At 47.6% G+C, this 22,963-nt stretch overlaps 1 pseudogene; it reads left to right on the top strand.

Moving 5' to 3' along the window:
* Nucleotides 1-4,770: 4,770 nt before the first annotated feature.
* LOC147677885 (small ribosomal subunit protein uS5-like) overlaps nucleotides 4,771-22,963 on the top strand; it is a 31,093-nt pseudogene continuing 12,900 nt past the window's right edge.

Raw genomic sequence — 22,963 nt, 5'->3', positions numbered from 1 at the left:
CTTCACAGTTTGGGGTACCCGTATTCCTGTACGCCTATGACTGGCCATTTAAGACTTGTCACAGCCGGAGACCACCCACTGCAGACCTACATCTTCCTGCTGTATTCCATAGAGTTCTCAATCAGTGAGCCAAAATCCCATCTTTGGCCAATGCAGAGAATCTCCTTTATAAGGGTAGTTCTAGACACAATGGAGGTCAAAGCTTTTCCATCAGGCAGCACGTCTAGGACATTTAGAATAGGATCCCGATTTTTTGGGATCAATCCTGTGTTCCAGCACAGACGGTGCTTAAAGCTTTGTGGTTTCAGATATCCTGCTGGTTCTTCCTGCCACTTGGCACATGCAAGCTCTGCAGTGAAACCTCCACATTCAAAGGGCTCAACACTGGGGATGCCTCTCGGAAAGTATCCATGTTAAAATAGTTGGTCTGGGACTTTTGATGGTGGATGAAGGATGCCAACTTAACTTGAGAGGACCGTTCTCCCTTCCCCACCCAAAGTTCACAGTGGTGATGAATGCTTCAGTGCTGGGCTGGGGAAGCCACCTATGATGATCTGGAGATCAGAATTTTCAGGTCTCCTCTATGAGTTTCCATCTTTGCCACTGCTTCAGTGGGTTCTGAAGATCAAGAGAGATGGGCTTAACTGATTGTGATAGTCCTGGACTGGGCTTAGAGGGTCTGGTACTCCAACTTACTGAGTCTGAGCATCTTCCACTCCTCTGTTTGCCTCTTTGGGACAAAAGGGCAGGGTTCTACACTTGATCCTCCACAATCAACACCGCTATGTGGAGACTGAGTGGATTCGATCTGCCTGAAGAATTATTGGATGTCATCTTGGCTGCTTGCCATCCACCCACAAACTGTATCAATTCAGTTGTTGGCTTACATTTGTGGCCTTGTGTGAGGACTGTTGAGTCCATCGGCTGCAAGTTAAACTTTTTGATGTACTTCCATTTATTCTGTCTGTTGCCTACTGAGGCTATTCTTGGGCACTGTTAAAGAGTATTTGAGTCCTCCCTGTCCAAGTCGACAGTTATAATGCATTTATTTAAAAGAGCCCACATATGTTTCCTTCTGCACCTTTTGTTATGCTGCAGTTAAACTTTAATAAGATTATTACTTTCCTAATGCGCATTCCATTTGAGTGGTTTGTATCCTTTACCACGCAGCTCCTTGACCACACAGGTAAGTACACCACAGCGGTTTTTAGGTACTTTACAAAGCCGAACTTTACCCTGCAGGTACAGGTAAGTTATTTTTGTATATTTAAATGTGTGTGTGTGTGTATATATATATATATATATATATATATATATTCATTTAAAAAACAACAAAGGCGAAACGGGCGTTATAGTTAGAGGAAAATGTCAGTTAAGACATATCATTTTAACCCCTTCACTGCGGCGGCTATTCCGCCGCAGTGCTAAGGGGGTGGGGCGGCAGCATGCTGGTGATGGAACCGCTCCGTCACCAGCCACCAACCGCGGCTGATGATGGAGTGGTTACGTCACCAGCAGGGGAGGGGTTAAATTAACAAAAGCACCAGTTCTAGTTATTTCAAGTAACTATAGCTCAAGCCCTAAAGTAACTACAACTCAAGGCCTCACCATGCATAGTGTTATCAATTATGTCATTTCAAATGAGTCAAAGAACGTGTCTTCCTGAATGTAAGATCGGAGGTATTTAGCAGTGAATGGCTAGGGCATGAGTTATAGTTGCTTGAAATAGCTATAACTGGTGAATTTCAGTGGTTTCATTTTCACCCAACTATAATGTCACTTTAACCTTTATTTTTTTTATAATGAATTTCTATGTTTTTTTAATGTAAAGCAAGATGTCCATCGCCGTGCCTGGGGTGGGGCACAGGGCCTGGTCTGATGCCAGATCCTACTCTCAACCCCTCGACTGAAACGACTCAACTGAAAATCCCGGCCTTGCCACTACATACTGAGGTCCGGTGCCCTGCGCTTTGCTGCCCACTCTTCCATTCAAACCCCATTGAACCAAGGGGAGATGACCTAAGCTGCGGTTAGCTCATAAGCCTGGCACGGCATCTAGATTAGCCATGCTTGGTGGGGACGCGGTCAGCCAACATAGTGTGCTGCGGTCCCAACAAATGGGGTAATAGGATGTCAAGCACAATGGGCTACTATTGCAGACAGCGCGCGTTGTTCAAATCAGACAGATTCTCCAATCGGTGATTCCTAGGGGGTTTCACTGCAGGGGGAGCCGAGCAGGCGAAATTCCATAAGGAACAAGGGTTGCAGGGTAAGTGCTGGAGGACAGCCTTGCTCATTGCACTTACTGCTAGTTTTGAACATCCTGTGCGTCATGATTTCATAAGCTCCGGGACTGTTCAAATGTTAAGGACAACCCTTCCCGCCCTAATAGCCAAGGTAGGCAGGTGGGATATGGGAGTGGTCACCCAGATGTGGGCTGCAGTACCATGGGTGTTCGACACAGGTGTTCAGGCACACTCAGTGCTAGAAGGACAGCAGCTGGGTAAGAGCAGCAAATAGTTGGGGCAGTGCGAGCCAGGGTGTCTGAAACAATCCCGCTCAGAGGGGCGCTGGGCTTAGTCATCTGACACAGTGGAACTTTCCCGAAGAGGGTGATTAGTTCTCGGCACAACTTCACAGGCCAAAAGGTCCTTTTGTTGCATCAGACACTAGCTGAACCAGGCTAACATCAAGGGCTATTGCCATATAGACTGGGTCTTCGATAACCAGTAGGGATGGTTAACGGTCATCTAAAATTGCAGGAGGCTCTAGACAGGAGAGGTGCGGGTAAGACTATGGCTGTTTTAGTGGGGGGCTCTGGCGGCGACTGTGGCCACCTCCAGAGCTGTGGTGGCGTTACAGGGCGATCTGGAAGCAAATGGGTACAGAAGGGTACCTCTGCACGGCACATAGGGGTGCCAGAGCCTAACCCCAGTAGCCTCATGGGAGGTTCCGGGAATCTGTGTCGGCGCCCCATTAGTCCTTCGGGCGGATGTGGGCCTGAGCAACCGGGGGCTTGCCAAGCTATGCTCCGCCCTGAAAGGGGCGTTGAGTATAAGGGACCAATGGTCAGGGGATCCTGGGAGGGGATCACCAGAACGTGCAGTACAAAGGTGGTTCGCCACGGTGCTGCTTGGCTCGTCAGGCGGGCAGGTGGCGAGAAGGTTGCCTGCCCTTGGATCGTCCATAAGCTAAACCACCAGATTACATAATGTTGTATGTAATAAACCTGCAGCAGTGTTTCCCAAGTCTAAAACTTGTGTGGTGTGTAATTATTTGCGGGATGCATGATAAGGGGAGGGGGGAACAGTTGCCATGATGGTACTATGCGGCTGCCCGAGGCCACCGCAGGGGGCCACTCAGGAGGGCGGCCCTGTAGTTTCATCGGGCTTCTCCCCCTCCCCCCGAAGGGGGCAGGATCTGTGGAGGAGTCCCCTCCGAGGTCGCGGGCGTCCGCGTCATGTCCGGGGTGCCAGGCAGGGTGAGGGGTACATATGTGCCCCTCGCCATGTTTTCAGCCTCTTTGCTGCGCCAGACACGCCGCGGACGCCTCAGGAGCTGGACACGCTGTCTCTCACCCTACTGCTTACCCGGCGTGTTGGCATAGGGAGAAATGGCAAGAACTTTGTAATTTTCTAATTTTCGTTGCAGGCGGAGTTACAGGGCGATCTGGAAGCAAATGGGTATAGAAGGGTACCTCTGCGCGGCACATAGGGGTGCCGGAGCCTAACCCCAGGAGCCTCATGGGAGGTTCCGGGAATCTGTGTCGGTGCCCCGTTAGTCCTTCTGGCGGTTGTGGGCCTGAGCAACCGGGGGCTTGCCTAGCTACGCTCCGCCCTGAAAGGGGCCTGAGTATAAGGTACCAATGGTCAGGTGATCCTGGGAAGGGATCACCAGAACGTGCAGTACAAAGGTGGTTCGCCACGGTGCTGCTTGGCTCGTCAGGCGGGTAGGTGGCGATAGACTGCCTGCCCTTGGATCGTCCGTAAGTTAACCCATCCGATTACATAATGTTGTCTGTAATAAACCTGCAGCAGTGTTTCCCAAGTCTAAAAGTTGTGTGGGGTGTAATTATTTGCGGGATGCATGATGAGGGGGGAACAGTTTCCATAATGGTACTATGTTCCTACCCAATCGGGCTCCTGAACTACGCTTCAGTTCTTCTCCCCAAAACTTACTCAAGCAAGTGTGCAACTTTGCACGCTGTGCACAGTTTCTTCCTAAGGGCATTCACGCACATTGCATGTAAACTTGCAAATCTGTTGCAACAATTAGTCTTAATTTAGGTTAAACGTTAATTGAAACAGATATTTATTAAAAGCGATACAGGGTTGGTACGGATAGTGGCCGCCGAAGCAATGCGGGGTATACCAATCCTACACTAACGTTTACTCATCTGGCTGTTCTCCTCAGTCTCCCCCCTCCCCCCCCCCCTCATGGTCTGTTGCAGTGAAGAGTAATTGGACAGTTGAGCGAAATCACATTTAAAGTATCATTACAGGCAATGCCTGCAATGAGCTTATGGTGTGGTTTTTGTTTGTACTACCTTTAATGTTTCATGGCATGTGCAGAGTTTATTTTGGTTCAGTGTAAAGTATTCGCTCATAGAACAAACATGTAGTACACCCCACTACCCTTCAGGTATTCGGTATGGTGTGTACCATTGTGTGCTCGTCACTGATTCTTGCATGACTTGCCCGTTCATTTTAACCGAAAAAAAATGCCCTGTCTTGTTTTTGTAATCAAATGCATTTTCTTACCTTGCAGCAAATGGCGAACAACGCCGGTGAAAACAAGGGAGGCTTCCGAGGCGGCTTTGCCGGCAGGGGGCGCGGCCATGGAAGAGGACGGGGTGGCGGACGAGGCAGTGGGGCCCCCTGGAAGGCAGATGAAAAAGAGGTAAAGTTGTTCAGGGATCCCGTGGCTGAGGTTATTATTGTGAATCTTGCTAGTGGAAGATGTGTGGCGCAGCGGCCAGGGTGCCCGACTCCGGACCACGAGGTTCACGGTTCGATCGCCGGCGGCAAGTCAGCCCAGCACCATGTGACTCTGGGCAATAGTTCGCTTAATGTTCCCGAGGGCCCCCAGCGCCGGGAAACCTCTTCGGAGGTAGCTGTGCGCTCTACAAATTCAAGGTTATTATTATTATTGCTCCCACCACAGATTTGTATTGGAAACTGCAAAAGTTCACAGGAGCTGATGGGGATATTCTTTGGTGGTAGACCTAAGATAAACTGTTAAATTTCTTTTTTATACTGTTACACTGATCTAACCTTTTCTGTGTAGTGTCGTTTTTCAAGTAAACAAGTGTTATGTTTTTTCTAAGTGGGTGACTAAACTAGGTCGGCTGTTCAAGGACATGACGATCAAGTCTCTGGAGGAGATTTATCTTTTTTCGCTTCCAATCAAGGTACCTGTGAAAGAGGAATTGTGTGGTGAAAGCTGCATCTAGTTAATTGGCCAAGAGCAGATGTTTGAACTGTGGGGAAAAGGATGGGGTGTGGATGAACGCTGTGGAACATCAAAGTGCATTTTGTCGAGTGACCCTTTATTAGAGCTTATGGCTAGATATGCACACCTCTGCGCAGAAGGGTGTTCATGCAGGGGTACTAACATTCCAACCACCTCGTACGGATGTGATGTCACAGCGTTACCATACAGACTCTGAGCTACCAGGGTGTAGCGGCAGCAAGTTTGCTTTTGCCCTGCTGCTAGTTTTTGCATTTGTTTAGCCCTCGTAGACATTTAACATCAGTGATGGGCATAGTCTATAGAAGACACGTTGGGCTTATGCACAGGACGCAGTTGGACCAGAAACTCCTCAGCCGTAAATACATACAAGTTTGGGTCCGCCATTACATACATAAATATATAGAATATAATCAAACCGAATGAATTATCTGGCCAAGTTCAGTCAAATGGCAATAAAGTCTGGTTTGAAGTTGGGAGTCTGGGGACAAGAATATTACATCCTGGCACACATTTGTGTGCTAGGTGCATTGCTTGAAGGTTTCCTACCATCATTGAACTGACTTGAAGCCTTTCCTTGCAGGAGTCTGAGATCATTGACTTTTTCCTGGCCTTTTCTCTGAAGGATGAAGTTCTGAAGATCATGCCGGTCCAGAAGTAGACCAGAGCCTGTCAGCGTACCATGTTCAAGGTATATCCGATACTTTGCTTGCAAGATTAGTAATGTCACCTTCCTTTATTTTACTCCATGGAAGCATAAAAACTTCTGTTGAGTAATGGTTTGATGCTATTACTGGTATAAACCAGTGGATATTGTGTTCGCAGCTGAGCTTTGCTATCCGCCTCCAAGATGTGACAGCTAAATCTTTCGAAACGCATTCTAGCATGCTGGTGCCATTTCGATTTGAAATGTTAACTTCGTTCTGCAGTGAATATTGGGCTGTACTTTGAGTGCATCTGAATAGTGGTTGGAGCTGTGCCGCTTATTAGACATGCAAATGTAGTTGGTAACTTCATCTTTATTTTTCAGGTTTTTGTTGCCATCTGAGACATCAATGGCCATGTTGGGCTGGGTGTTAAGTGCTCCAAGGTGGTTGCTACTGCTATTCGTGGGGCTATCATTCTTGCCAAGTTGTCCATTGTACCTGTGCGACAAGGTTACTGGGGTAATAAGACTGGCAAACGCCATACAGTGCCGTGTAAGGTAAGCGAATTGGGTAGTGTAAGGTACAGAATTATTTCCCTTTGAATACACTTTATTACGAAGGCAACGGTAGATGGCAAGTTTGTAAAGTACTAGTATGTTCTCTACTGCGAGAGAGGTTCTTATGCCCTATGGAACGCATCCCAAACCTGCTTACAACCTGCGGAGGTCAGCTTTGAACGCTCATAATCCAGGGTTTCCAGTACTCCTTTCATCCACTTTGATATCCGCTCTCCACTGGGTGAATGACTGAAGGCAGCCGATATTCTGCCACTGCGACTACTTACATCCACAGAGCTATCTTTTAGCAGTATCTGCATAAGGGTGTGCAACATTTGCGCAGTTTCTTTTTGTGTAATTACATGAAATTTCGGGAAAAAATATGCAAAACGAAAATGTCATTTTGTTGTTTTTTTGGGGCATGAAGTGCATTGCATCCTAATGTCTAGAATTAATGCGAGGACACACTTTGGGATTAAAAAAAAATGCTAAAAAAACCTAAGTGCTGCTAAAAACCGTTCACATTTTTCTGGAGCTTCCGCGATTATCTTACCCGAGCGAGTCTCAATTACACCATGTGCCACTGATGGAAGTTTGTAGAATTTCACATAAAAATCGCTTACATTTGCACGCAAACTCAACCTATCAAGTTACCTTAAAAGCAGGAGTTATACCTAAAGTGTACATCTTAGAAAACTATGTTCCGTGGTTATTTATAATAAATCTATATATGGAGTTAAAATTTGGTTATAAGTGAAGGAGTAAAAAATACCTAAGAAGATATATTTCGCCCAAGGCATCTGATAAAAAAAAATGTCATTATTAACCTTACTTTTCCTCATATTAACAGATTTAACATTTCAAACACTGCATTGGTGTTCAGCTTTCCCTTTCAAAAACATATTTTGCCAATTATCTGGGCCCAAATGCTATTGGTTTTCAGAAACACTTGCCTGGGGAAACTTTAGTCCTCTTTGCAACAGCACACCGGCCCCTAGAACACCGATTTACCCCCGGAGGGGACAGGGGAAGGCTAGTTTAGGGACTACTGCTTTAAACAGTCATGCAAAGGTAAGGGCAGGAGAAGGGCATCCTGGTAATTTCCCTTTCACACCGGAACTGTTTGCTCGGTGTGCTTCCTGCGCTATGACGTTGTATTTAAATTGCTGCGCCATGACGTTGTATTTAAATTGCTGTACTGTACCAGCTTGCTAGTGAGAGGAGGCGCTGGGAATTGCAATACCGGAGCCTAGGTTTCCAGCCAAAAGAAACAGAAGGCCAGGCTCAATTTAGATCTGACGATGAGCGAGGGAAAAGGCTGGTGGGCGGAGGGAAATATTTGTGAATAATCTGGCCTTGTTGTGACTGGAGGCGCCGCAGACTGTGACAGCTGGTGCGGGCTCGTAACCAGCTGAGGGTTGTGGGAAGGCGCAGACAGCTTAGTGTTTGACATTGCAAAAAAGCGACAGTAACTCGTGGGCAGCAAACCAGATGATCCATTAGGGATGTTCTCACTTAGGGCGGATGGCTGTGCGCACGTGCACCTCGACGACACACAGCCAGGGCCTCGCGCTACCAATTAGTGCAGTGAGGCGAGCGAAATCTGAAGCCCGCTTTAGGAATTAGTGGAAACGGTCTTCTTGGAAGATTCCCTGACACTCAGGTTGGTGTGAGGAACGGGTTACTGTCAGCCTCTGATACTTGACACTGAATGATCTGACTGACCTGTGTGTGCTGGTCTTAGTGTTTTCTCTTATTTAGGTTTGTCAAGTTGGGCAGGGTTTGTGCTTGGCCTAGATATTCTGTACATATGGACTTTAAAATAATATTATTTATTGTATGCAAATGACAATCTGGTGCATCCAGTTAAGTATTTTTGAATTTAACTGCATGCGTCAGCATATGTACACAGAACTTTAATTAAGTACTTCTACTGAAAGACTTGTTTAATATCATGGTTACGCATTCGTTTACAGTACAGTCAGGATACAGGAGGAAGCACGAGGGTTAGTGCCCTTCCATTTCTGGAGCTCTGCAGCAGTTCTTGGAGTTTCTTGTTGCTCAAATGGCTGTAATTTCAGATATTTAAAAGTTTCCCTCGTCTTCGTTGCATGATTTTTGCTCGCGAGAAAGTGTCACTCATAGTTGTTGAAATGTCACTCATAATTTCACTGAAATTATAAAAATGTCACACATGGCAATCTGAATCCTTGGCAGCTATGCACTCTGGTCCTCTACAGACGATGCTACTCGCCTGGAGTAGGCTTCCTTAACTTATGGTGGGTGTGGCCAACTATCTGTAAGTTTTGTTACGAAGTTCAAAGATTTGTTGGCAAAATGCTGGGGTTGATTGACCTTACAATACCAATGGTTGCTTCGCAGGGAGTTTGAAATGGTCCCACAAATTAGGGTGTGGCATGTGGCTAGCCGAAAGACGAGTTGCAGTGTACTTGATGATCTGTCTCATAGGAACAGGATAAGGACCACTGTGTGAGGCAGTGATGTAGAGGAGTCGTGCTCAGTGGTGTTAGTGAGGCTTCTGAACATCCAGGGGACCCTAGAATCTAGGGTTGTGAGATGAGGTTGGATACACATCTGTTTACAAAAGTAATTCAAGAACGTTATCAAGTCTGGTGCAAACTAGCAACAATGGGGACTGCCCTGCCTTGCACCAAAAGTTAGTAAATTTGACCCAAAGTGTACTGTTTAGAGGTGAAAACTGAAAACTAGCCATTTTCCTCTTGTGGCTTGAAGAACAAGTTGCTTACCTTTGGTAGAGCTCTTTCTGGTGGCTAATCTAACTGCAGTTTCCCCACCTTTAGAATATCCCCTAGCAGCAGTCTGGATCCGGAAGATTTGAACAGCATTGCTCCCACTCTGAAAGTGATAAACTGTGCTGCATAAAGATTCTTCCCTGTGCACAGTCATCAGTTTCTTTATTGGCTCTGTCCACGTCTTCAGAGCCCAACCAGATTCCTACATTAGGGCCTTTTTAGATTAAAGAGGACCCCATCCACAGATCAGGGAGGAAATCAATCAGAGAGGAATCTGCGGTTAGAGAGTCACCCAGAAAGAGCGTTACCCAAGGTAAGCAACTTTTTCTTTTAATGTATACTTCAAACTGCACATTACTCGCCTTTTAGAATAGATACCAAAGCAGTACCTTTCAAGCTAGTAGGCCTGTGGAATGGCTCAGATCCTAAAGTCCTGCAGGACTGAACATGGGAAATGCCCTTACTGGCAGACCTGGCTGTCAAGGCAGTAGTATTTTGTGAAAATGTGTATTGACGCACATGTCGCAGCGTGATAGGTGTCAAATGCAGGCACTCCATGTGCCAGTACAGTGGTAACATCCTTGGCCCTAATGGAATAGGCCTCGGGGAGCTGCTTATGGGCTAGTGCATAGCAGATCTTGATGTAGAGGACCATGCACCTTGACCAAGCCCTTTTCCGCACTGGTTTGCCTTTCTTTGCCCCTGAGACCCCTAGAAAGAGCTGATTGTCCACCTTATGGTCTTTGGTGCTATCAGTGCCAAAACTCAAAGCTCTTTTAGGATCCAACTAATGGAGTTTCTCCTCCTCTTTTGAAGGGTGAGGTGGGCCAAAGAATATTGGTAGAGTGACGGATTGTCCACATTGAAAATCTGTAACAATTGTAGGCAAAAAAGCTTTCTTAGAAAAAAAGGTGATTTATGGTGGCTGCACTGACAGAGCTTGGAGTTCACTCATGCGGCAAGCCGAGGTCAGTGCGCCCAGAAACAGAATCTTCAAGGTCAGGAGGAGTAGTGTATAGCTGTTGAAAGGGCCTGCACATGAGGAAAGTGAGAAGCAAATTAAGATCCCACTGTGGCATCAGAAACAGTTTTGGAGGAAATAAGTAAATCAAACCTTTCAAACATCTCATACAGTGGGTGATTTGTACAGGGCCAGTTGGTCTGGTAAACGTAATAATGCGGAAAAGGCCGGCAGATAACTTTTAAACATGTCCAATGCAACTCCTTGCTGGGCCAGGGATAAAATGAACAATAGGACATCTGACAGCTTGGCATGCAATGAGTCATTATTGCAGCTGCCACACCAGGTTACAAAGTGGTCCTAGCATAGGCAGCCTTAGTAGAAGGACTCATGGGAGCCAGGACGACATCCACAACTTCGGGAGGAAGATTGAATACCATTAACTGCTGCAGCTCAAACGCCATGCATGGATGTGCAGATTTGGGTGAAGACCCTGTTCAACTACTCCAACACGAGGGTCTCTTGAAGCTGTAGTCTGATTAGAGGACAGATGTTCATGCCGAGTTGTTTCGGGTCCCATACTTTCCTTGCCCAATTCAGTCCCACTAGGATGACTTGGGCCTGGTCTTTCCTGATCTTCTTTAGAACTGAAGGCAGGAGAGGTAGCTGCAGAAAGGAGTACAGAACAGCCAGATGTTAAGGCAGGTAAAACTGGCATCCTTGTCCTTTGAAGTTGTGCTGCAACCACCACCATCGCTTTCATGAACACCTGAGGGGGCACTGGTTAGTAGAAGGAGAGCACAGCAAATTGAAAATGCTCCTAACCCTCTTGAACCGCAATTAGCTTTTGTGGTTCTGCAGGACAGGTACATGAAAGTAAATGTCTTGCAGTTCCAAAGTCGTCATCCTGTCTCCTGGATCCAGGTTCAGACAGAACCTGGGCCAATGCGAACATCCTGAATTTGTCCTTCCACAAAGAGACAAAGGTCTCTGACTTTCTTCGGCACGAGTACTTAAGAGGAGTAACAGGCAGTCCCTGTTTCCTGGACTAGAACCTCCTCTATGGCTTCTTTGGCCAAAAGAGCCTGTACTTCTTGGAGAAAATTGGAAAAGTGCTTCACTGAGAGATATTTGGATGTGCATGGGAGGAGTGGTGGGTCGAAAAGAAATGGCAGGGCATTGGCTCGTTTAACGATCTAGGGTATCCACCTGTCAGATGTTATTTTTTGCTTCCCCTGAAGGACATATCTGAGCCTGGCTCCCACAGAGTGGTTATGTGCAGCTAAGAGCAAACTAAAGTTTCTTGGAGGTGGGTGTTTTGGGGGGTGGGGCTGGGGAGTGGGCCCTGGGAAGTTTGCTTCCCTTGATGGCCTGGGTGTTGTTTGCTTGATCCCTGCCTAACCCCAAAAGGAATGGGGTACCTTTTACCCGGTTGTGGGCCTTGGTGCAGGTGGTACGACAATTATCTGGAGTAGCCTCGAAAGAAGCAAAACTGGGCAGGATGCTATCTCTCAGGCATAGAAAGGGCAACGGAACGTGCTGCGGCTTAATTTTCTTTAAAGCGTTCCAACACGGAATCAGCCTTTTCATCAAACAGGTGAGACCCATCAAACAGCATGTCCATTAAAGTGGCTTGCACATTTCCAAAGAAGCATGTGAATTTCATCCAAGCATAGTGCCAAAGCACCATGCTAGTGCCAACTACTCTACCCAAGCAATCAGTAGTGTCCAGCCCAGAGCGGATATTGTACATTGTGGTATCCTGCCCATCCAGAATGGTTGGAGCTAAATTGGTATGACATTTCTCTGGGACTGCTGGCAACATCTTGCCAACTATGTCCCATAACATAAAGCATAGGTATTTCTCCCCAGCAAGCTGCTGGCATTGATTAACCTGTTGGCAAGGCTGGCAAAAGAGAACATCATCGTCCCAAAGATTTCAAGGCATTTCGACTGCCAGGAGGAGTAGTGGGGAAAGAACCGGGGCTTGAATCATCAAACTCTCTGGTGTAACGGGTGTGTTAAAAACAATACAACTAATCGGGGTCCTGATTGCTTTCAGAGGACTGAAACTGTGCTTAGAACAGGTGCTTATAAGGGTTTCAGCCAGGGCCAGGATTCCCTCTAATAATGTAATAACCTTGGTGGCCGCAAGTACAATGGTTAACCTCCTCGCAGGCGGCCTAGAACAAAAACAGTTTTCCCTGCTGAGCTATAGCATAGTGATATATTTGCTAAATGGTAAATTCAGACCTGTACAGGAAACAAGAGGAATACATTTTTTTTCCCTATTCTATATACTTTGTAAATACTGCATATATTTTTTTTCTCTCGCTTCTTTCATTCTATCCATACTTCAATCATCCTTTTGGTATCTCCTTTTTTCACCATATTTTATATGTCTACAGTGATTTCTCTTGACTTTGTGTAGAGTGCTGTCATGCCGCTCGGGCTCCCTGATTAATTTCTAGCGACTGGGGAGAGAGCAGTGAGTTCCTGGTTTTCCACTCTCTCTTTTCCTGTGACCGAGACTTACTTCCCCCTGATTGGTGTCTCGGGGTTTGATGGTCTGGGTTTCCATCATTTTGTGCTGAGGGTCAATGTGAAGATGACCCTAGCCCTCCATCTTGATGGCGTGGATTTGATTTTCTGCTCTCAGCTTGTTGCCGATCTCTGACTTTGTTTCCCCAGCCGGACTGTCCCCCTCATGACGATACCCTCTTAACGGGATGTCTTCTCTCCTTTTGACAACAAGGATCCATCTGAGACATCCACTTCGCCCCCCACACCCCCCACTCTTCTGACCCTCTCCACAGCCAGGTTGCACCAGCATGGTGTTTGAGGCCGGCCAGGGTGTTGTGTATTCCTCCTCCCCGACCTGTCTGGGTTATTTGTTGACTTTGACTTTATGTGACTCATGATGTTTAGTTGTTCCTCACCGCCGATTTGCCTGACTTGTCCCTTGTCCAGTTTCGGGCTCATTGCCGCTCCCCCTCCACCTTTGTGTTGTCTTCTGACCTGTTCTTGCGTTTCTTCTTTCCCTGGAAGCCTATGAAAGGCTGTGTGTTTTGTGCTCTGGTAACTGATGTAGTTCTTTACTACTGTTTGCTTACTGTGACTTTGCAATGTTCCCTAGAAGTGCTATCTCTTTGGCCGGTCTGCCTGACCCATTCAACATTCAGCCGGGTCAGGTGGCTCAGTGGACTAATGCAGCCACTGCAGGGGCCTGTGTCCGATCTCATGGTCACAGGTTCAAGTCCCGGCGGGTCCACTCAGCCTTTCACCCATCGGAGGTCGATAAAATGAGTACCATTGAGTTGGGTAACAATAAACATCTGTTATTCAGCGCCAGGACACCTACAGGTAATCGTGCGCTGTACAAATACACCTATTATGTTATGTTATGTTACCCCTTCTATTCCCCCACTACCCTCTATGCTCCACAGGACTGTTTCTATGTTTAGCTTCGCTTTGTCTTTGTTTTTGAACTGATGTAATTGAAGTAACTCTGTCCCCATGTAATGGGCTCTGGTACCTCTGGGTTGAGCCAGCCAGGGCCAACCCAAAGCGCAAATCTCATGTAGCAGTGGAAGGATGTACAGGGTTAGCTCCCAAGAGCTAAGTGAGTTGCAAAATTGCAGTCAAATGAAAGCCTCTAAAAATGTAACATTACAAACACATTTCCATGCATGTATGAGACTGTGCAACATGGCCGATGCCTGGTGGAGCTGCCTAGACGGCTATAGAGGAGATTGGCTCTGGTTTACCCCCTCAGACACCACCCACCCAGCCGACATTGGACACATTTTCTGCGATCACCTGCCCTCCTTATTCCTGTGGCTGCCTCCCATCTCAGTGACTCTCCCCTTGCTGGTCTGCCTGACCTGAGCTGCATTCCTTATCCCTTTTTCTTTCCTCCCTTACCTTTTATGCCCATAGGACATGTGTCTCTGTTCTGTAATGCTCTATTTACTCAAGTGACCGTGTAACATTGATTTATTATGTGATGGTGCTATTCTATGCTCTAGTACAATCTGTGTAACATGCTCTTGTAACTGATGTAATTTGTAACTTGTATCTCACTTATCCTCATGTAACGCTCTGATGCCTCCGGGTCGAGCCAGTGCTATATAAAACTCTTCAAATAAATAAACGTCTCTGGAGGTGGCTCGACCAGCAACACATCTTTTTGGACAATTTGAGCAGACATCTGCTGGTAGACCACAAGTGATGTTTCCATCTCGAGGTGGCACCGGGCATCCATCTGTGGTGCATAACCAGGTTAGATCTGTTCACCAACTTTGAGAACAAGCTATGTCCAAGCTTCTCTGCACTGGAGTTTCCTCCAAATTGTCACTTAGAGATGCATCCAGTCATCACTTGGACACAGGTCTCCTGTAGGCGTTCTCACCACTACATCTCATGCCTCAAGTTTCCTGGAGAGTGTGATACCATTAGGTACTGAGCCTGTGCATTTACCATCTGTCTACCCCTTTGGGAAGTCCTCCTGTCTCAGCAACAGGGTAGAGTCCTACACCAGTCTCCACAACCTACAACTCCATGCATAGAGATTAAGTGCCGAAAGGTATATTCTATTGACAAGCTCCTTGAAGTGGTAGATGTCATTCTTATAGCCATATTTCCATCCCCAAAGTCCATCTATGCCAGGTGCTGTCATAAGCCAGTGGCCTGGTGTGAGGTACATCATCTCGACCCTCTGCAGGCCAACTCTCTAATGTATTATTTGATTTGTCACTGAACCAGAATAGCCACGCAACGGGTCAAGTTAAAGGGCTACTTGTTGGTCCATGCTGCTTTTTTTAACGTTTTACTAATAAACCCTCACTTTTTAAATCCACCTTTAAGATATATTTTTCTGAAGGTCCTGAAGCATATGCACCCTCTAAATATATTCACCAAGATTTAGTAGGACCTAGATCTAGTCCTTACATACTATTCAAGCCTATGCAGAGTTGCTTGCTATGACTTCAGACAAGATGGTCTGTCTTATCACCATCACTTCTACACACAGCTTGAGTGAACTACAAATTCTCCCTATGCAACCTCCATACACCACTTTCTCCCTTGACAAACTCGCTGACGACTCTGGCTGCCTTACTACTGGACATGGCTTTCCCAAAGGATTCTTTGCTCCACCACACCCCTCCAAGGAGGAGGAGAGGCTCTGCTGGCGCAACCATAAGAGAGTAATGTGTTTCCAAACAGACCATTCGAGAGGCTATTATGTGAATGATCAGCATTTTGTGGGGTTCACTGGGGCCAAGAAAAGCGCTCATTCCCGCTCTCAAGACCCCTCCCACAATTGGTCCTCTTCGCAGTCGAAGTGGTCTGGTAATCCAAGAAGAAACCCAAAGTCTTGAAGCAGGACTCTTCGTTTGGACAGATATTGGTGGGATAGCGAAGTCAGGAGGGTGTCAAGGTTCCAATGACATCGCTCTTGATTGCTAAGTCAATTCCTCATCTCGTCCCTTTTTGCTCAAATTCCTCAGGCCATTAGCGATGCCTCAGCAGGTTGAGATTTTAAGAGGTTATGCTGCATATTTTTGGCACTCTTCCAACTCCCTTGTGCACCCCTTTGGGTCTCAAAGGTCCGCAGGGGCTTCCAGTTGGGTTCCTACCAGCGAGCCCATCCACTGCACCATCTGTGCACCTCGAGGCCACCTCGGCTACTACACTGATTCTAGTGCTGACTTCTATTCCTGCTCCAAGATCTGCACCAGCCTCAACATTTCCAGCGCTGGAGGTTAAATCCTTGCTGGCTTTGGTGTCCGCCCTCGAGTCAAATCTGCTTCGAACCTGACAGCGGTCACTCCTGGACTCCACTCCAACGTACCCTGTCCCAGTATACTGTGATTCTGACAAATGCTTCCATTAGAACGCTAGGGCTGATAAGTTCAGCCAACAACGATTGCTGGATCACAAATGCTGGTTGCATTCTGAGGAGGCACGTCTTCTGACAGTCGGGACAGCTCTGGCTGAAACTTTTCGCCACCATCAAGAACGCAGAGCGTCATGGCTTCTGCACATTGGAGTTCCAAAGAACGCTGTCTAGGAGACGCTTTTAGGCTAGAGTGGTGCATGGAACTCCTATACACATTTCAGCCACTTCCTTGCCTGGCCAGAGTTCTGAAGAAGATCAGGAATGACTGGGCCTACGTCATCCTAGTGGACCAGGAAAGTGTGGTACCTCGAACTTCTGGGCATTTGTCCTCTAATCTAGCTAACACTGCAGGAGGGTCTTATTGTTGCAGCACCAGGGATGGGTTCTGTACCTGAACACCTCCATGCAAAGCGATTGAGCTGCAGCAACTGACTGTACTCGTTCTGCCACCTGAGGATTTGGATATTCTCCTTGAGTCCAGGTGTACTTCTACTAAGTCAATCTATGCTAGGACAATTTTGTGGCCTGGTGTGTAGTCCTCTTACAAGCTAAACTGTTCGATGTATTGTTTCTGTTGTCCTTATCTCAGTGGGTCTTGCAGTGAGCACTCTTACAGGTTAAATATCAGGACTTCTTAGGTTTGCTGGACCAACCATTCTTATATAAATTACATATTGTGATGTGTTTTATTAAAGGTTTGACACCCATATTCCCTCCCAAATTGGGATGCCACATTGGGATTTCACTTAGGCCATGACTCTCCTTGTGTGTATTCCCTTCAAACTCATGCCCAGCTGCTTGCTGCACCTTTTCTCTCTCTCGCAACAGTCCTCATCATGATCACTTCAGCTCAGTGTATCCGTGAGTTCCAGGCTCTATCTGTGCAAATCCCCTACACCACGTTTTCCCCTGGTTAAGCTAATGTTGAGGTCCACATCGGCTTACTTGCCTAAAGTTATTACTCCATTTCACGTTGGACAATCCTCTGCATTAAGATTTACCATGCACCGGCCAAGAAGCAGCCTGTGGAAAGTCTGAGAGCTCATTCTACCAGACCAAGGCTGCTACAACTGCGTTAGCAGAAGGAGTGCCTGTTCTTGACATCTGTAAAACCTTGACTTGGGCATCAGTGCACACGTTCAGGAAGCTCTACTCACGTGACAGTCTGATCCAATGGAAGGGCATTTCCCCTGCTCAGTCCTTCAGGACTTTTTGGTCTGAGGGCACTTCATAGACATTCCACCCTTCTTAAGTGCTGCGTTAGTATCTATTATAAATGTGAGTAGTGGTTAGAAGTATTCACCAGAACAACAAGTTACTTAACTTCGGTAAGACTCTTTCTGGTGGACACTATCTAACCGCCGAATCCTCACTGCACTCCCACCTTACCCATTCTGTGGCGGGGATCTTTCTTTGCCACCTAAAAAGGTCCTAAATTAGAGATCTGTACACTGGTACCTCTGACCATTTTTGTGCTGTATGTTCAAGGGTGCGAAAAGAGTCATGCAAGAATCTGACGTGGGTGTGTAGGAGTGGTACTATATGTGGCTCCACTCCCTCACTCCAGACTTGTACAAAACCAATTAGTACTATGACAACTTCCGAATACAGTTTGGCACCTCAGGAATATTCTAAAGGTGAAGAATCTGTGGTTATGTAGAGCATCCACCAGAAAATGCATTACCAATGGTAAGTGTCTGATAGAGACTTCTAGCTGAAGATTCCTCAACTTTTAAATATTCCCCAGGCATCAGACAAGATCTGGAAACATCTGAGCAAAACCTCTGAGCACGGATAGATGTGCACCTGAGGCTCTGCACTGATGCTGTTCTGCCCTGGAAATGATGTATAGAGTCTACATATGCGCCACTCCCCATGCTGACATCAGCTACCTCTTGTCTCTTTGAGACTCTTACCACAATCAAAAAATTGTTTTACAGTGTGCAAGGAATGTCGCCTCCCACAATTTCAGGTTTTAAGCCCTGTATGTCCTGTGACAGATCCTTATCAGATGTGCTGGGGGTGCCTAGGGTCGAGCCACAACTCTAAAGCCTGCATTGACTTTGCATTGATTGAACCGAAGACCATATGAAACCGCAAGGCAAAACTCTACACCGCCAAGCACCAGAAGGCTCCACGACACGACGGTCTCAAGTAGAAAGTTCGGTCCGTCTCTCATTTGAGATTCAGAATTCGCAGGAGTTGATTTTCATCTCAATTAGTCTTTAGGTTGGTCGAAGAACAAAACACAAGAAATCTGAGCGGGACTCTGCCCCTTCCTGCCACTCACACTGTCTTGAGAAGACATGGGGCAGCACCATACATCTCAATCTTGTCCGGAAGTAGTTCGACCTCAGAGTCGATCCCGCACAGCCCAATTTGTATGGCCGTCCGCTGCTCCTAAACAGATCGAAGAGTTTCCCAAGTCCATGTTCCGACTCTTTGGATCCTTGCTGACTTCCTCTGACGTGCCTGCTGGACCCATGGAGATGCGAAGTTCTCCACCTGGATTACCGCCAGTGGGTTTGCCCTCTGCACCAGCTGGGCCCTCCGAGCTATCTAGGGGGCTGCCTCTGACTGCAGCCTCAACTCCGCCTCTAATGCCATGGTCCACTCTGGTTCCTGGTGCTGACTCCATTGACACCAGCAGACACGGCCCAAAAATGTTCTTTGTGACACTGAGTCAGTGCCAGTTCAACCTCGACCAAGCCACTCTCAGCTTCCGTGGATGACCCGCTTCCTCTGTTCTATCGGTCTCCAACAAGACGAACGCACACCACGCATTCCCTTTTCGGCACTGATTAATTACAATGACAACAGTGCGAGTAATGTAATTCGCCAACCTTATCACTGGCTCCCCACCTTGTAAGTCAAGAACAGTGTTCTTACAGAAGTACCGGTCAAATCTTTCTCTAGCCCCTAGGTCAACTGCCAGATAGCACAGCACAATGCCACCGCCTGTCCCCAGGTTACCTTGCATTTTTATCAAAGCACCCCTCTCCTGAAACCTTGGTGGTTCAGGTGTGTGCAAGTAAGACTAACTCACTTTCCCTACTACTACCTTCCTCCGCTCATCAGAAGTCAAAATGGACGGAACAATTTGTTTTGATCATTGAATGCAAGCTGCCTGCTGGTTTGCTATTCTTCCCACACCCTTAGAGATTCGTTAGCTCAAGTCCTCTGGGGGAGGGGAGGGAAGGGGGTGCATGGCTGAAGTTCTTTGACTAGTTGTTGCCCAGGCCATGCAAGACTGTTGTGACGCAGCCAAATTCACAATTTGTTTGGACGCCACTGATTCCATCGAGCAAGCCACTGGCACCAGTGTCACCATTTGCTCCCACACTTGGCTGCGGTACACCGTTCTTTCAGGCAATGGTCAGTTGTCCCTCTTGGACATGCCTTTAATGGGACTCGCCATTTGGGGACAAGGCAGACTCTGCTCTCAAGCTGTTCAAGGAGAGCAGGGCCATGGCACGCTCCATGGGCTTATCTGTCCCACCTCGCCAACCGCATCAGTTCTACCGCTCCTTTTGCAGCCTCAGAAGAGGTACCCTATGCCACCAACCATTCCAACCTCCACAAGGCACCCAGCAGTTTTGTGGTCAAGGCTGTGGTGCCCACCAACAGTGGTCAAGGTCAGTGGGCCACCAAATCCACTCCGTCTGCAGCCGCACATTCCAAACTCAACAGAGCACAGCCACCTGGTGGGATGCTGCAGGTAAGTGCCTCTTTTGACATGGTTAGCCCTTTTGTCTGGGAAATTATATAATTTCGACTGGAAGTGCCCAGGGTCCCTGCCAACCAGGTTCCCTGTGTGAGATCTCCTTCCCTAAAACTGTACCTTTTGTTTCCACAATTGGTACCCCTTTATCTCACATATACGTCCCTACTAAAAGGTAGTCCTGGTACCAAGTGCCTTGGGGTTAAAGAGGGTCTCCTAAGGGCTGCAGCATGAATTGTGCCACCCTGAGGGGCCCCTCACTAAGCACATGCACACTGCCACTGCAGCCTGAATGGCTTGGTACAGACAAAACTGAAGAGTTGATATGGCACACATCCCTGTGTACCATGCCCTCAGACACAATAATTAAACAACAGGGGTGGTGATGGACAGAGTTTCTGAATTAAGCAGAATACTCTCACCCAGTCAAGAGATCAGGGCTTAATCCAACACCGTTTTTTAGCTCACTGCACCATCCCAGCTCATAACCTGGCTATATGCAAATTAGTCTGTCCCTGGCCCAGTGTATCATGGGAACAGGGCAAACCAAACTACCAAGCCAATTCTTTCACTGGGAAGGAAACAAGCTACCGGGGACCGGTTTCTGGCATTTCAGCCGTCTTCGGCCCGGCTTGCTTGAATCCTGATGGTGCAATGAGCTAGGGACTCACGTCTGAGTATACCCTTCCACGCTTATGGTGGACAAAATAATTAAACAACAGGGGTGGTGATGGACAGAGTTTCTGAATTAAGCAGAATACTCTCACCCAGTCAAGAGATCAGGGCTTAATCCAACACCGTTTTTTAGCTCACTGCACCATCCCATCTCAGAACCTGGCTATATGCAAATTAGTCTGTCCCTGGCCCAGTGTATCATGGGAACAGGGCAAACCAAACTACCAAGCCAATTCTTTCACTGGGAAGGAAACAAGCTACCGGGGACCGGTTTCTGGCATTTCAGCCGTCTTCGGCCCGGCTTGCTTGAATCCTGATGGTGCAATGAGCTAGGGACTCACGTCGGAGTATACCCTTCCACGCTTATGGTGGACAAAATAATTAAACAGGGGTGGTGATGGACAGAGTTTCTGAATTAAGCAGAATACTCTCACCCAGTCAAGAGATCAGGGCTTAATCCAACACCGTTTTTTAGCTCACTGCACCATCCCAGCTCAGAACCTGGCTATATGCAAATTAGTCTGTTCCTGGCCCAGTGTATCATGGGAACAGGGCAAACCAAACTACCAAGCCAATTCTTTCACTGGGAAGGAAACAAGCTACCGGGGACCGGTTTCTGGCATTTCAGCCGTCTTCGGCCCGGCTTGCTTGAATCCTGATGGTGCAATGTCCCTTGCTCACTTTGCCACTGGATTCAAGCAAGCCGGGCCGAAGACAGCTGGAATGCCAGAAACCGGTCCTCGGAAGCTTGTTTCCGGTCCAGGGAAGACATGGCTTGGCAGTTCGGGCTGGACTGTTCCCATGAGGCACAGGGTCAGACTGATTTGCATATAGCCATGTCTGAACTGGGGTGGCAGAGTGGGCTAAAGAACGGTGATGGATTAAACCCAGATCTTTTGACTGGGTGTGAGTGTTTGATTGATTCAGATGCTCCGTCCATCACCACCCCCTTTTGTACCGCTTTTGGCCGCCATAAGTGTAGCAGGGTATGCTCAGACGTGAGTCCCTTGCTCACTTTGCCACTGGATTCAAGCAAGCCGTGCTGAAGACGGCTGGAATGCCAGAAACCGGTCCTCTGAAGCTTGTTTCCGGTCCAGGGAAGACATGGCTTGGCAGTTCGGGCTGGACTGTTGCCATGAGGCACAGGGTCAGACTGATTTGCATATAGCCATGTCTGAACTGGGGTGGCAGAGTGGGCTAAAGAACGGTGATGGATTAAACCCAGATCTTTTGACTGGGTGTGAGTGTTTGATTGATTCAGATGCTCCGTCCATCACCACCCCCTTTTGTACCACATGCCCTCAGACACGGCATGGGATATTGGTAAGACACCCCTCTAGCAGGCCTTAGCCCTAAGGCAGGGTGCACTATATGCCCTGTGTTGGCATACGCCCCTGCAATATCCTTCTAGATTCTTGGATATTGTAAGTGACCAGGGAAGCCATAGTAATGACATGGGCTGGGCTGGGCTCCATGATGGCTTCACTGAAGTATGGCATGTTTGGAACCAAACACCTCAGCGTAATAAACCTGCACTGATTCCAGGGTCAGATTGATTAAATATTGCACTCTGAGGACCTCCTTAGAGGGGTCCCTTGAAACCTACCAAATTTTATTGTGGCCACTGACTGGCCTCACCAGCATGCTCTCACCAGACAGGGTTCTGATTCCATAGGGAGAGTGCCTGCACGCTCTGAGGTCAAGAGCAATGCCTTTCCTGGGTGGAGGTGTTCACACCCCGCCCTGGTCATGAAGATCATCTGTGGCGGGGAGCTTCAAAGGGCTTGCAGCCTTTGTAATGCCACCCCAGCCTCTCCTGTTAGAGGCAGCCGGCCCCCTTCCTGTCCTCACCCTCTTTTGGCGGGAGGACAGGTGGGAAAACAGAAAGAATAGGAGGTGTGCCACCCTCTGCCAACTCCACCCCTCAGGTACTGGAGGCGAGGTGAAGTACACATTCCTGTGCCCACCATCTTGAAGATGGTGGGAATTATCCAATCAGGGCTAGGTCTATGGCCCCTCCCACAGAAGGTGGGCATAATCGAGGGTTTAGACACCCCATTGGCCACTACCTGTCACTCCTTTGAAATGCCCCTAAATCTAGAATTTAGTTGGCATCCCCAGACCCTGAACTTCAGTTCCTGATGACCTAAGAAGAGCTAGACACTACAGTCGTGCCAGCAGAGAAGACTGCAGAGAACTACTGACTTTACCCCAGCGCTACCCAATTGTCGGCAGCCCTCGACGAACCTGCACCAAA

This window comes from Lissotriton vulgaris, chromosome 12 (genome assembly GCF_964263255.1).
Source record: "Lissotriton vulgaris chromosome 12, aLisVul1.2, whole genome shotgun sequence".
NCBI classification, from domain to species: Eukaryota; Metazoa; Chordata; class Amphibia; order Caudata; family Salamandridae; genus Lissotriton; species Lissotriton vulgaris.
This window is presented reverse-complemented; position numbering and strand designations above follow the sequence as displayed.